Source organism: Procambarus clarkii, unplaced genomic scaffold (genome assembly GCF_040958095.1).
Source record: "Procambarus clarkii isolate CNS0578487 unplaced genomic scaffold, FALCON_Pclarkii_2.0 HiC_scaffold_95, whole genome shotgun sequence".
Taxonomy (NCBI): domain Eukaryota; kingdom Metazoa; phylum Arthropoda; class Malacostraca; order Decapoda; family Cambaridae; genus Procambarus; species Procambarus clarkii.
The window spans coordinates 7,431,800-7,443,041 of NW_027189128.1; positions in this window are offsets into that span (position 1 = coordinate 7,431,800).

Here is an 11,242-nt window from a genome sequence, read left to right on the forward strand (position 1 = left end):
GTGGCTGCCTTCCTATACGGGAGCCCGCCCTCATATATCCTACCCCTTGTTCTGGTGCCCGCCCGCATATATCCCACCCCTTGTTCTGGTGCCCACCCTCATATATCCAACCCCTTGTATGGGTGCCCGCTCTCATATATTCCATCCCTGTTCGGGTGATCGCCCTCATATATCCCACACCTGTATGGGTACCCGCCCTCATATATCCCACCCTTGAAAGGGTGCTTGCCCTCATATATCCCACCTTCGAACGGGTGCCCGCTCTCATATATTCCATCCCTGTTCGGGTGATCGCCCTCATATATCCCACCCCTGTACGGTTGCCCGCCCTCATATATCCCACCCCAGTACGAGTGCCCGCCCTCATATATCCCACCCCTTTACGGGTGCCCACCCACATATATACCACCCCAGAACGGGTGCCCGCTCTTATATATGTCACACCTGTACGGGTGCCCGCTCTCATATATCCCTCCCCTGTACGGGTGCCCGTCTCATATATCCCACTCTTTTACAGGTGCCCGCTCTCATATATCCCACATCTGTACATGTGCCTGCTCTCATATATCCCACAACTGTACGGGTGCCCACCCTCATATATCCCACCCCTGTTCGGGTGCCCGCTCTCATATATCCAACCCCTGTGCGGGTGCCCACCCTCATATATCCCACCCCCTATATGTATCCCCCCCCGGTACGGGTGCCCGCCCTCATATATCCCACCCCGTGTACTGGTGCCCGCCCTCATATATCCCACACCCGTAAGGGTGCCTGCCCTCATATATCCCACCCCTGTACGGGTGCCCGCCATCATATATCCCACCCCCTGTACGGGTGCCCGCCCTCATATATCCCACACCTTGTACTGGTGCCCACCCGCATATATCCCACCCCTTGTACTGGTGCCCGCCCTCATATATCCCACACCTGTAGAAGTGCCCGCCCACATATTTTCCACACCAGTACGGGTGCCCGCCCTCATATATCCCACCCATGTACAGATGCTCGCCCTCAAATATCCCACACCTGTACAGGTGCCTGCCCTAATATATCCCACCTCTGTACGGGTGCCCGCCATCATATATCCCACCCCCGTAGGGGTGCCCGTCCTCATATATCCCACAACTGCACGGGTTCCCACCCTCATATATCCCACCTCTGTACAAGTGCCCGCCCTCATATATCCCACACCTGTAGGGGTGCCTGCCCTTATATATCCCACCCCTGCACAAGTGCCCGCCCTCATATATCCCACCCTTGAACGGGTGGTTGCCAATATACATCCCATCCCTGTACGGGTGCCCGTTCTCATATATTCCACCTCTGTACAGGTGCCCGCCCTCATATATCCCACTGCTGCACGAGTGCCCGCTCTAATATATCCCACCCCTGTACGGGTGCCCGCCTGCAAATATCCCACCACTGTACGGGTTCCAGCCCTCATATATCCCACCCCTGTACGGGTGCCCGCTCTCATATATCGCACCTCTGTACGGGTGCCCGCCCTCTATATCCCACCCCTAGTTCTGGTGCCAGCCCTCATATATCCAACCCCCTGTACGGGAGCCCGCCCACATATATCCCAACCCTGTACGGGTGCCCGCTCTCATATATCCCATTCCTGTACGGGTGATCTATCTCATATATCCCACACCTGTATGGGTACACGCACTCATATATACAACCCCAATACGGGTGCCCGCCCTCATATATCCCGCCCCTGTATGGGTGGCCGCCCTCATATAACCCAACCCAGTATGGGTGCTCGCCCGCATATATCCCATCCCTGAACGGGTGCCCGCCCTCATATATCCCACCCCTGTACGGGTGCTCGCCCTCATATATCCCACCCCAGTACGGGTGCCCGCCGGCATATATCCCACTCCTGTACGGGTGCCCGCCCTCATATATCCCACCCCAGTACGGGTGCCTGCTCTCATATATCCCACCCCTGAACTGGTTCCCGCCCGCATATATCACACCCCAGTACGGTTGCCGCTCTCATATATCCCAGCCCAGTACGGGTGCCCGCCCACATATATCCCATCCCTGTACGGGTGCTCGCCCTCATATATCCCACCCCAGTACGGGTGCCCGCCCTCATATATCCCACCCCTGTACGGGTGCCCGCCCGCATATATCCCACCCCAGTACGGCTGCCCGCTCTCATATATCCCAGCCCAGTACGGGTGACCGCCCTCATATATCCCTTCCCTGTACTTGTGCCCGCTCTCATATATCCATCCCCTGTACAGTTGCCAGCCTGCAAATATCCCACCCCTGTACGGGTGCCGGCCCTCATATATCCCACCCCTGTACGGGTGCCCGCCCTCCTATATCCCACCCCTGTACGTGTGCCCGCCCTCCTATATCCCACCCCTGTCCGGGTGCCCACCTGCTTGTATCCCACCCCCTATATGTATCCCACCCCTGTATGGGTGCCCGGCCTCATATATCCCACCCCTTGTACTGGTGCCCGCCCACATATAACCCATCCATTGTACTGATGCCCGCCCTCATATATCCCACACCCTGTCCGGGTTCCAGCCCGCATATATCCCTTCCTGTACGGGTCCCAGCCCTCATATATCCCACCCCAGTACAGATGCTCGCTCTCATATATCCCATTCCTGTACGGGTGCCCGCCCTCATATATCCAACCCTGTGCGGGTGCCCGCCCGCATGTATCCCACCTCTGGATGGGTGACCACCCTCATATATCCCACCCCATATATGTATCCCACCCCTGTACGGGAGCCCGCCCTCATATATCCCACCCCTGAACGGGTGCTCGCCCTCATATATCCCACCCCTGTACGGGTGCCCGCCCGCATATATCCCACACCTGTACGGGTGCCCGTCCTCATATATCCCACCCCAGTACGGGTGGCCGCTCTCATATATCCCACCCCTGTACGGGTTATCCCGCCCGCATATATCCCACCCCAGTACGGTTGCCCGCTCTCATATATCCCAGCTCAATACGGGTGCCCGCCCACTTATATCCCACCCCTGTTCGGGTGCTCACCCTCATATATCCCACCCCAGTACGGGTGCCCGCCCGCATATATCCCACCCCAGTACGGGTGACCGCCCTTATATATCCCACCCCTGTACGTGTGCCCGCCCTCATATATCCCACCCCTGTACGGGTGCCCACCTGCATGTATCCCACCCCTGTACGGGTGCCGGCCCTCATATATCCCACCCCTGTACGGGTGCCCGCCAGCATGTATCCCACCCCTGTACGGGTGCCGGCCCTCATATATCCCACCCCTGTACGGGTGCTCGCCCTCATATATCCCACCCCAGTACAGGTGCCCGCCCTCATATATCCCACCCCTGTTCGGGTGCGCGCCCGCATATATCCCACCCCAGTACGGCGGCCCGCTCTCATATATCCCAGCCCAGTACGGGTGACCGCCCTCATATATCCCACCCCTGTACGGGTGCCGGCCCTCATATATCCCACCCCTGTATGGGTGCCCGCCCTCATATATCCAACCCCTGTACGTGTGCCCGCCCTCCTATATCCCACCCCTGTCCGGGTGCCCACCTGCTTGTATCCCACCCCCTATATGTATCCCACCCCTGTACGGGTGCCCGGCCTCATATATCCCACCCCTTGTACTGGTGCCCGCCCACATATAACCCATCCATTGTACTGATGCCCGCCCTCATATATCACACACCCTGTCCGGGTTCCAGCCCGCATATATTCCCCCTCTGTGCGGGTGCCCGCCCGCATGTATCCCACCCCTGTACGGGTGCCCACTCTCATATATCCCACCCCTGAACGGGTGCCCGCCCGCATATATCCCACCCTTGTTCGGGTGCCCGCTCTCATATATCCAACCCCTGTGTGGGTGCCCACCCTCATATATCCCACCTCTGGATGGGTGACGACCCTCATATATCCCACCCCCTATATGTATCCTACCCCTGTACGGGTGCCTGGCCTCATATATCCCACCCCTTGTACTAGTGCCCGCCCACATATAACCCATCCAATGTACTGGTGCCCGCCCTCATATATCCCACACCCTGTCCGGGTTCCAACCCTCATATATCCCACCCCTGTATGGGTGCCCGCCCTCATATATACCACCCCATGTACTGGTGCCCGCCCGTATATGTATCACACCTCTTGTACTGGCGCCCGCCCTCATATATCCCATTCCTCTACGTGTGCCTGCCCTCGTATATCCCACCCTTGTATGGGTGCCCGCCCTCATATTTCCCAGCCCTGAATGGGTGCCTGCCAACATACATCCCACCCCTGTACGGGTGCCCGCCAACAAACATCCTACCCTTGTACGGGTGCCCGCCCTCATATATCCAACCCTGTGTGGGTGCCCGCCCGCATGTATCCCACCTGTGGATGGGTGACCACCCTCATATATCCCACCCCATATATGTATCCCACGCCTGTACGGGAGCCTGCCCTCATATATCCCACCCCTGAACGGGTGCTCGCCCTCATATATCCCACCCCTGTACGGGTGCCCGCCCGCATATATCCCACCCCTGTACGGGTGCCCGTCCTCATATATCCCACCCCAGTACGGGTGGCCGCTCTCATATATCCCAGCCCTGTACGGGTTCCCGGCCGCATATATCCCACCCCAGTACGGTTGCCCGCTCTCATATATCCCAGCTCAATACGGGTGCCCGCCCACTTATATCCCACCCCTGTACGGGTGCTCGCCCTCATATATCCCACCCCAGTACGGGTGCCCGCCCGCATATATCCCACCCCAGTACGGGTGACCGCCCTTATATATCCCACCCCTGTACGTGTGCCCGCCCTCATATATCCCACCCCTGTACGGGTGCCCACCTGCATGTATCCCACCCCTGTACGGGTGCCGGCCCTCATATATCCCACCCCTGTACGGGTGCCCGCCAGCATGTATCCCACCCCTGTACGGGTGCCGGCCCTCATATATCCCACCCCTGTACGGGTGCTCGCCCTCATATATCCCACCCCAGTACAGGTGCCCGCCCTCATATATCCCACCCCTGTACGGGTGCGCGCCCGCATATATCCCACCCCAGTACGGCTGCCCGCTCTCATATATCCCAGCCCAGTACGGGTGACCGCCCTCATATATCCCACCCCTGTACGGGTGCCGGCCCTCATATATCCCACCCCTGTATGGGTGCCCGCCCTCATATATCCAACCCCTGTACGTGTGCCCGCCCTCCTATATCCCACCCCTGTCCGGGTGCCCACCTGCTTGTATCCCACCCCCTATATGTATCCCACCCCTGTACGGGTGCCCGGCCTCATATATCCCACCCCTTGTACTGGTGCCCGCCCACATATAACCCATCCATTGTACTGATGCCCGCCCTCATATATCACACACCCTGTCCGGGTTCCAGCCCGCATATATTCCCCCTCTGTGCGGGTGCCCGCCCGCATGTATCCCACCCCTGTACGGGTGCCCACTCTCATATATCCCACCCCTGAACGGGTGCCCGCCCGCATATATCCCACCCTTGTTCGGGTGCCCGCTCTCATATATCCAACCCCTGTGTGGGTGCCCACCCTCATATATCCCACCTCTGGATGGGTGACGACCCTCATATATCCCACCCCCTATATGTATCCTACCCCTGTACGGGTGCCTGGCCTCATATATCCCACCCCTTGTACTAGTGCCCGCCCACATATAACCCATCCAATGTACTGGTGCCCGCCCTCATATATCCCACACCCTGTCCGGGTTCCAACCCTCATATATCCCACCCCTGTATGGGTGCCCGCCCTCATATATACCACCCCATGTACTGGTGCCCGCCCGTATATGTATCACACCTCTTGTACTGGCGCCCGCCCTCATATATCCCATTCCTCTACGTGTGCCTGCCCTCGTATATCCCACCCTTGTATGGGTGCCCGCCCTCATATTTCCCAGCCCTGAATGGGTGCCTGCCAACATACATCCCACCCCTGTACGGGTGCCCGCCAACAAACATCCTACCCTTGTACGGGTGCCCGCCCTCATATTTCCCAGCCCTGAATGGGTGCCTGCCAACATACATCCCACCCCTGTACGGGTGCCCGCCAACAAACATCCTACCCCTGTACGGGTGCCCGCTCGCATATATCCCTTCCTGTACGGGTGCCCGACCTCATATATCCCTCACCTGTACGGGCGCCTGCCATCATGTATCCCACCCGTGTACGGGTGCCCGCTCTCGTATATCCCACCCCTGTACGGGTTTCCGCCCTCATATATCCCACCCCTGTACGGGTGCCCGCCCTCATATATCCCACCCCTGTACGGGTGCCCGCCCTCATATATCCCACACCTAAACGGGCGCCCGCCCTCATATATAAAATATATCCCAACCTTTGTATGGGTGCCCACCCTCATTCAACCCACCTCTTGTTCTGATGCCCGCCCACATATATCCCACCTCTTGTGCTGGTGCCCGCCCTCATATATCCTCCCTTGTACGGGTGCCCGCCCTCATATATCCCACCCTTGTACGGGTGCCCGCCCTCATATATCCCACCCCCTGTATGGGTGCCCGCTATCATATCCACAACTTGTACGGGTGCCCGCCCTCATATATCCCACCCCGTGTACTGGTGCCCACATGCATATATCCCACCCCTTGTACTGGTGCCCGTCCTCATATATCCCACACCTGTAGAAGTGCCCTCTCTCATATATCCCACTCATGTACGGATGCTCGCCCTTATATATCCCTCCCACCTACGAGTGCCTGCTTGCATGTATCCCACACCTGTACGGGTGCCAGTGCTCATATATCCCACCCCTGTGCAGGTGCCCGCCCTCATATATCCCACCTCTTGTACTGGTGACCGCTCTCATATATCCCACACCTGTAAGGGTGCCTGACCTCATATACCCCACTCCTGTACGGGTGCCCGCTCTCATATATCCCAGCCCTGTACGCGTGCCCGCTCTAATATATCCCATCCCTGTACGGGTGCCCGCCCTCATATATCCCACCCCTGTACGGGTGCCCGCCCGCATATATCCCACCCCTGCACGGGTGCCCGCCCTCATATATCCCACCCCTGTACGGATGCCCGGCCTCACATATACCACCCTTGCACGGGTGCCCGCCGACATACATATCACCCCTGTACGGGTGCCCGCCCTCATATATCGCACCCCTGTCCGGGTGTCCGCCTGCATATGTCCCACCCCTGTACAGATGGCCGCCCTCATGTATCCCACCCCTGTACGGGTGCCCACCTGCATGTATCCCACCCCTGTACGGGTGCCCGCCCTAATATATCGCACCCCTGTACGGGTGCCCGCCTTAATATATCCCACCCCTCTACGGTGCCCGCCCATATATAGCCCACCCCGGTACGGGTACCCGCCCTCATATATCCGACCCCTGTACGGGCGCCCGCCCTCATATACCCCACCCCTATACGGGTTCCTGCCCTCATATATCCCACCCCTGTACGGGTCCCCGCCCTCATATATCCCAACCCTATACGGGTTCCAGCCCTCATATATCCCACCAATATACGGGTGCCTGCCTATATATAGCCCACACCTCTACAGGTCCCCGCCCTAATAGATCCCACCCCTATACGAGTATCCGCCCTCATATATCCAACCCGTGTACGGGTTCCCGCCCTCATATATCCAGTCCATATGGGTGACGGCCCCTAATATATCCCACCCTTGTACGGGTGGCCCCCTACATATATCACACCCCTTTACGGGTGTCCGGCCTCATATATCCCACCCCTGTACAGGTGTCTGCCCTCATATATCCCACCCGTGTATGGGTGTCCGCCCTCATATATCCCACCCAAGAACGGGTGTTCGCCCTTATATATCCCACCCCTGTACAAGTGCCCGACCTCATATATCCTACCCCTGTACGTTTCCCCGTTTTCATATATCACACCCCTGTACGGGTGCCTGCCCTCATATATCCCACCCCTGTATGGGTGCCCGCCCACATATATACCACCCCTTTACGGGTTTCCGCCCGCATATATCCCACCCCTTTACGGGTGCCCGCCCTCATATATCCCAATTCTGAACGGGTGCCCGCCCTTATATATCCCACTCCTGTACTGGTGCCCGCCCATATATATCCCACCACTGTACAGGTGCACGCCCTCATATATCCCGCTCCTGAACGGGTGCCCGCCCTCATATATCCCACCCCTGTACAGGTCCTAGCCTTCATATATCCCACCCCTGTACGGGTGCCCGACCTCATATATCCCACCCCTGTACGGGTGCCCACCCGCATATATGCCACCCCTGTACGGGTGTCCTCCTGCATATATCCCACCCCTGTACGAGAGGCCGCCAGAATGTACCCCACCCCTGTAAGGGTGTCCGCCCTCATATATCCCACCCCTGTACGGGCTCCCTCCCTCATATATCCCTCCCCTTTACGGGTGCCCTCCAACATATATCCCATCACTGTATGGGTGCCCGCCCTCATATATCCCACCCCTGTACGAATACCTGCCCTCATATATCCAGTAGTAGAAAGTGCGACGTAGACCGGCCGTTTTGTTTTTTTTCCGGGGCCGGTCTACGCAACCCCGGTTTAACGAACTTAAAGTGCGACGTTGACTGGCCGTTTTGCTTTTTCCCACGGCCGGTCTATGGCGCCGGGCTATTTTCAACTTTTAGACCGGCCGTTTGGTTTTTTTCCCGGGCCGGTCTAAGCACCCCTGGTTTCACGAACTTTTTTCAGGGGCCGGTCTACGCACCTTGGGTTTCACGAACTTTTTTCAAGGCTGGTCTACGCACCCCCGGTTTCACAAAGTTTTTTTCGAGGCCGGTCTACGCACCCCCCGGTTTCACGAAGTTTTTTCAAGGCCGGTCATAAAATAATAAAATAAGTCTTAAAATAAGGCCTTCTGCAGTTACCTTCTTTGTGACGTCATCATCCCTAATACGGCGCGAGGCGGCAACGCGCTAAATGCGGATCCCAGGAGGTTCACACATAAGTGTGAACTCTTAATCTGGCGTAATACCTCAACTGTACTCTGTGCTTCATCAAAGTCGATATTCAGCTACAATAGCTCGTATTTTCGCTCATTGCTTATATTTTCTGTTATTCGTCAACCCGATCAAACCATCCTAATCTAACTTATTATATATAGCAAACAAATACATTCTACAGACCAGTTATTGTTGTTGTTTAGTGACATCGTGAAAAGCGACCTCAGGTATAGGGATAAGGTATTGCTGGCCATTAGCACATAGGTGTCATGGTATTACAGCACCTGACTGGTCAGCTATGTATTAATGCTGCCTTCAGCGTCCTACTAGCATGTGTATTTGATGTTATTATTCAAAAATGACTAGACTATCCATCCCCACCTAACCTAATCAGAGGTTTAAGAATATACATTGTATAGGTTTCTATTTTTTATTGGTAATAAAAGTTTACATTCTAGTCTTAACAGTAAAATTGTAATGGGGAACAAGCATAATATTTCAGATGTTGGTCATAGCAATCCCAGATCCTGGTAATTTTTTGTGAGACCTGTTCCTCTGCCACATCAAATCTGGAAGAATAAATAGAAACCATATTAGCAACACAGAATAATAATAATAATAATAATAATAATAATAATAATAATAATAATAAATCAGCAATAATATGAAAGACGATATATAGCAAACGTCTAGAAATATACTTACAGCTCAGTAATATGGGGATTCATCACACAGCGATAGACATTTATCCTCTCCATCTATGCAAAATGTCTTTTTGCAGTTAGGCATTGCAAAATTAGAATATGCAAATTGAATTATCTCCCTATCGTTCATATCATATTCCCCATATTCAAATAAAGTTTCAAATTTATGTAGTGCAGCTCTCAAGTTAAGGTTGCATAATTGATAGACGAAAAACATGACATAGACTCCACAATAATAGGAGTCCATACTCTGTATGCGTTTTGTGAACATGTATACTCTATAATCTTCAAAATAAGAGAGGAAGTCTTGTAAATAACGTGAATGGGATTCCATCTTCACCCCAAAACTGTCCAACAGGGCGATAATGGCTCCTGAAGGTTTATTGTGTACATACACAGTCATCCAATGACCCATCATCGTTTCAGGGGATTTCTCGTCTAAAGTATTTAAAATAAATACCACTGGCTCTTTATTTAATTTCTTGAAGATTCTCCGTACATCGTTCGCTAAATAACATCCGATATATATGGCTTCTTCCCCTAAATATATATTTTTCAACCCATTGTTTATTTCTAAACAATTCATGTTTCTTAGGCTCTCGTTTCACAAATAATACGTCGGTCAGCATTAATTTTCATAACCCCAGTAGTAGGACCTAACAGCAGTATAACTTTATTTCCCACTATGGCTGTATTGAATTCCAATGTAATTCTCAAATTCCCTGTCACTTCCAAGGAAACTGTATCCTTTATTTCTTCTGGTAATAAATTAAAGACCAGCAGAGTTTGACCTTTAACGAACGATTCGTAGGACAAAATATTATCTACATTAAATCCTACTGCATTCAGGACCGTATAATATAATTTCGAACATTTATGGGGGAAATCACACGCTATATTAAATAAACTCGTGCCGTTCACCAAAATATATACGTTGCTCAAGGCGGAATTGTTGAAATATATTGGGTTTAAGGTATAATCTCCAGAAATGGCTTCCATATCAATAATGGCCATGTATAATTTCTCAGGGATCACTCCACCCCAGGGCTGGTCCATAGTTAATGATTTTTGGCCCTGACCTAGAATATAGGTTTTAAATAGGGTTTTATCAAATATATACGTTACTGCTCTATTATTTTGGGCGAGTGCTCTGTTAATAGCTAGTAGCCCAGAAGGGAATGGGGTTAATCTATCGATCCATAAGCGGGCCATATTTATATTATATTTATAATTAGCAGTTGCTGTATCACTGCCAATAACCCATTTATCACTATTTAACTCCAAACGTATTCTTACATCTACGTTATCCAGTAAATATTCGCGAATAGATGCAATATCCAGCAGTAATTTAAAGCACGTATAAATGCCCTGTTCTTTCATATTAGCCATTTTCTCATCCTGATCTATCGTGGTCGTAGCAAAATACTGCGTATCAATTTTATTGGGTATCGTTAGCGCCTCTTCTTTATAAAAATGCGCTAGATGCTTAAAACCGTCAATTTTACTTCTGGAAAGAGTCGTTAGCAGCTTTATATACGCCCAATAAGAAAATAAAGAATTACT